The following is a 5,085-nucleotide window of genomic DNA, read 5'->3' on the forward strand; positions in this document are numbered from 1 at the left end:
AATATAAATAATGCATTTGGTTTAATAATCTCTTTAGTTAAAAATATTAAGTCATAGGGTTTATCAATCCCTTTGGCTTTTAATATCGATCCCTTGTATTTGTTGAACCCTTAGATTTATAATACTTATCCATTGGGTTTATAATATTTACAATCCCCTAGGTTAAAAATGTTAATTCCTAAGGATTATTAATATGATGTGTTTTTAATATTGATACCTTGGGTTCGGTGATCTTTTATGTTTATAATATTTATCGTTTATCTTTATTAATTAATTGGGTTTATAATATTGAACTCTTAGGTTTATAATATTAATATCCATGTGCGCTTATCAATCCTTTGGGTTTAAAATATCAATCCTTAGGTCTTATTAATCTTTTGCGATTTTAATATTGATCCCTTGGGTTTGTTGATGCCTTAGGCTTATAATATTTATCCCTTAGGTTTGTTTATACCCCAGGTTTATAATATTAAACTCTTGTGTTTATTAGTCCTTTCAGTTTATAATATTAATAATTCTTTGGGTTTATAATTAAAACCCTTTGGTTTTAATATTTATAATGCCATGGTTTTATTAATCCCTATAGTTTAAAATATTAATTGATAAGGTTTGTTAATCCCTTGGGTTTGTTTATCCTTAGGTTTATAATATTTATCCCTCAAGTTTATTATATTTACCCCTTGGGTTTACTAATTCCTCAGGTTTATAATATTAAACCCTTGAGTTTATAATATTAATAATTCCTTGGGTTTATAACTTAATCCCTTGGGTTTATTAATCTCTTGACTTTAAAATGTTAATTCCTAGGGTTTATTAATCCATTGGGTTTTTAATATTATTTTCCTGGGTTTCTTGATCCCTTAGTTTCATAATATTTATCCCTTGGGTTTACTAATTCGTTAGGTTTATAATATTAATAATCTAATTGGTTTATTAATCCCTTTTGTTTAAAATGTTAATTCCTGTGGTTTACTCATACAATGTATTTGTAATATTGGTTCCTTCCCTTTTCTTGATCCTTTATATTTATAATATCTATTCCTTCGTTTTACTAACTCATTAGATTTATAATATTAGACTCTTGAGTTTATTAGTTGGTTAGGTTTATAATATTAATAGTCAAGTGTGTTTATTAATCTCTTGGGTTTAATTAATTCATAGGGTTTATTAATCTCTTCTATTTTTAATATTGATTTGTTGGGTTTGTTAATCCCTTGAGTTTATAATTTTAGTATCTTCTGTTTACTAATTCTTTGGGTTTATAATATTAAACCCTTGGGTTTATTTGTGCCTTGAGTTTACAATATTGATAATTAGCTCGGTTTATAATTTAATTCCTTGGGTTTATTCATTATTTGGGTTTAAAATATTAATTCCTAAAGTTTATTAATCCTTTCTATTTGTAGCATTAGTCTCTTGGATTTCCTTGGTCCTTTGAGTGTATAATATTAATAATGCCGTGAGTTGACTATACTATTATTATTTGTAAGTAATCGTGTAACAATTTTTTAAATTAATATATAATCTATATATAGTTTATGTTATTATTATATTTTAAGTAATATAATGATTGTTCACTATATTAGTGAGAGATAAATACTTATTATAAATAATAATAAAAAAAATACTATTATTATGTTATATGTGGAGTATATTATAGTTTGAATTATAGTTATTTAAATATTAACAAAATTATATATATATATATCTATATATCTATCTATATATATATATATATATATATATATATATTCTCCAAAGTAATATTATAATATACTTTAATTTAATATATTGTTTCTATATAGTTAATATTATTAATATACTTCTAGTTTTATATATTGATAATTATATTTATAAATATATAATAATAATTGATGATAATATAATAGCGAAAATAAATACATATCATTAATAATAACTAAATGTTATTATTATGTTATATATGAATTATATTATTTTTTAAAATATATTTATGAATATATTGGAAAAATTTTAAGTAATAACTAATATTATATTAATATACAAAATAATATTAATATAATCAATATAATATGGCTATTATTTTTTTATATAGTTATAACTAATCATATTAGAGTTCAACAAAATATCCATAATAGTGATTAATGTGATGAATGGTGGATATAAGTCTATTGACCTCTACAACCACATTGATAAATGTGGTTGTAGATGTATTTCATATATGTCTATCCACGTATATCACCCACATTGGTAAGTGTCATTATGCTTGTATATTATTCCTTTGAGATGAGGTTAGACTGGAATATATTATACATGTTGGTGTTTATGAATTTGGAAAATGGAGATAATTTTGTTGGTTGGTCTCAATGTATAACGGGCAATATTTTTGTTTTTTGTATTCATTTGGAAATGATCAGTATAATTACCTCTTGATAAATTGGATGTAGCATTTTTCTTTTATCTTTTTCTATATTTGGATTTATGAGATATTTTACTTTTCTGGTATAATAGTGGATTTGAATGTGAAACTTTGTAATTTCTTTTTTCACCTAGAACATAAATACTTCAATTTAAAACAAGAAAAAAAACTTACAAAAAATGTGCATGTGGAAAATGTTACTCTATATTTTATGAATTTATTGTTAGAAAAATATATATTATAGAGCAATGGAACACAAAATATATTGTAGAAACATAAACACAGAAACACATAAAACAAGAGAGACATAGATGTGGTTCACCCAATTTGGGCTACGTCCATGGAGAAACAACTGGTCTTTCCTTTTATATTATCCAGCAAATTGAAGAGATACAACCTACAGTGGATGTGCTGTAATTCCCTCTTCGCTCTTATACAATCTCCTCTCTCTTTCTAACTCATAATATAGATCTACATAGGTGAAATACAATTCCCTCATATATATTAAGGGGTTGCCTTCTAGGGAAAAGAACCCTAAATGAAACATAACTTCTACCGACAGATCTCGGCCTAATGAACAACCCAGATTGACTATGAAATTACAACATTTTACAAGGTAAGTTTACATCTATTTTTAGTTTTAGGTGCGCTGCCCCCAATCTCCCGCCAAGGGGGGCTCCAACTCCAAATAATCACTGTCACCCCCCTCACGACGTACATTTATGGGCACTGTCACCCCCCTCACGACGTACATTTATGGGCCGCGTTGCCGCCACATTACGACCAGAGGTTCAATGCGACCATAAATAAGATAATCAGGGTCCAAACCCAACATTTATGTAAATTTATAATGGTATATGGTTATTTTATTTTTTATAATTAGGTTATTAGTTATAATATAATTAATTATGTGGATAGGTTTTACTATTTTAGAATAAGGTTTTTAGAAATTAATTAATTTATTAATAATTATGAGGTGAATTAATAGATATTTAATTTCTATTATTTTTAGTACTAGTCACAAATTAAAAGTGAAAATTTATCTCAAAAATAATTATTTTATTTCTTTCTTTTGAAGTAAATTAATTATTTAATTAAGACAATCTTACAAATTAAATTTTTGGACAATTAAACTTATTAATATGATTAGAAAAAATAGTAGTTTTGAAGTATTACTTTTGGAGTTTCTCGCAAGACACAGCAAAAACTTGTGGCCAAATCTTAATTTGTGTTATTTAAACTAGTGTTTTGATTGTATGTATAGATTTAGTACCCTCAAAAACCATTAAGACACTTCAATTATAAGTAAACCCTTACAAAATTTTAAACAGTTAATCGTAAAAACACGAAAAATTCCTTAATAAAAAGTTAATTCAACCTTAAAAATGCATTACGTTATAGATATTGATTCGAATAAACTTTAACAAAGGCCGAGCCCCTAACATCGTATAAAAAGAATTAAGACTTTGTAAACCACGACGTTCACATAAACAGTTGATAAGAAGTTATAAAAAGGTTCCTTGGGCGTTGAAAACAATATCATTTACCTGTAAATAGTTCGTGGACATCTAAATGAGGATCCATGGTTGATGTTGCTTCAAACAATGGCGATAAATCTTCACCAATACATGAAAGTCACTTGAATACAGAACTGAATGAGATGAAACAAACAATGGCGATGAATACATGAAAGCCAATTAAATACAGAACTGAATGAGATGAAATCTTATACGATTTGGCGAAGAGGTACGTATTTAAAGTGATGCGAGATGCACGAAAATGAATATAATTTAAAATCAACGCCCGGCCTTAACATTCGACTTAGCTTTTCAGCAAAAGGATTCACATAGTTCAAGCAAAAGTCATGGCAATTTTATATCATGAAATGAAGATTGTACCAGTGGTAACACACATTTGCGTTAGAGATGAATCTAAGATTTCTTTGTAGCGATATATATGCACACCACTTTTATATATATATATATATAATAATTTTTAATAAGTTGATTTTGGATATGATTTTAATGGTGTTATTATTAATAATAATGAAAATTTCTATTAAAAAAATTCACTTAGAATGAATTACTGTTATAAAGAAATTTGATTTAATAGATCTAAAAACAAAGGAGCTCAAAACCATCTTCTAAAAAAAAGGGAGCGTAGATCCAATACTAAACTGTCTAAAACTTGCATTTATTACTTCTTGAGAACATGAATAAATTGTTACAAATTACTTACACAAGATAATGCAAAAACAAAACATTTTTAAGATTTGAGAGAAATCAACCCACAGTTAGAGCCATAGGGGGCTAGAGAATTCCCAGCACCAGGGTTTTCATGCTTTGATATTTCATACTAAGGAGGGCAAAAATGCACATGTTTTTTTAGCAACTCTAAATAGGAAGCATAATAAGTGGGGGTTTGATCTCCTCCTTATCCTAAATTTCAACTTCTTCTTCTTCTTTATTTTTTGTAAAATGGATTTTTTTAGTATCCTTGGATGAAGACTTTTCCTCAACAGATGAGTTAATATTATTTGGTGACACTTGGATGAAGAATTTTACTCAACAAATGAGTTAATATTATTTGGTGAAGGTTTTTCCTCAATAGATGAGTTAATATTATTCGGTGACATTTGGATGAAGACTTTTCCTTAATATATGAGTTAATATTATTTGGTGACACTT

Source organism: Pinus tabuliformis, chromosome 1_1 (assembly GCF_031772625.1).
Source record: "Pinus tabuliformis cultivar Carrire ecotype Pingquan chromosome 1_1, CPIR1, whole genome shotgun sequence".
Classification (NCBI taxonomy): domain Eukaryota; kingdom Viridiplantae; phylum Streptophyta; class Pinopsida; order Pinales; family Pinaceae; genus Pinus; species Pinus tabuliformis.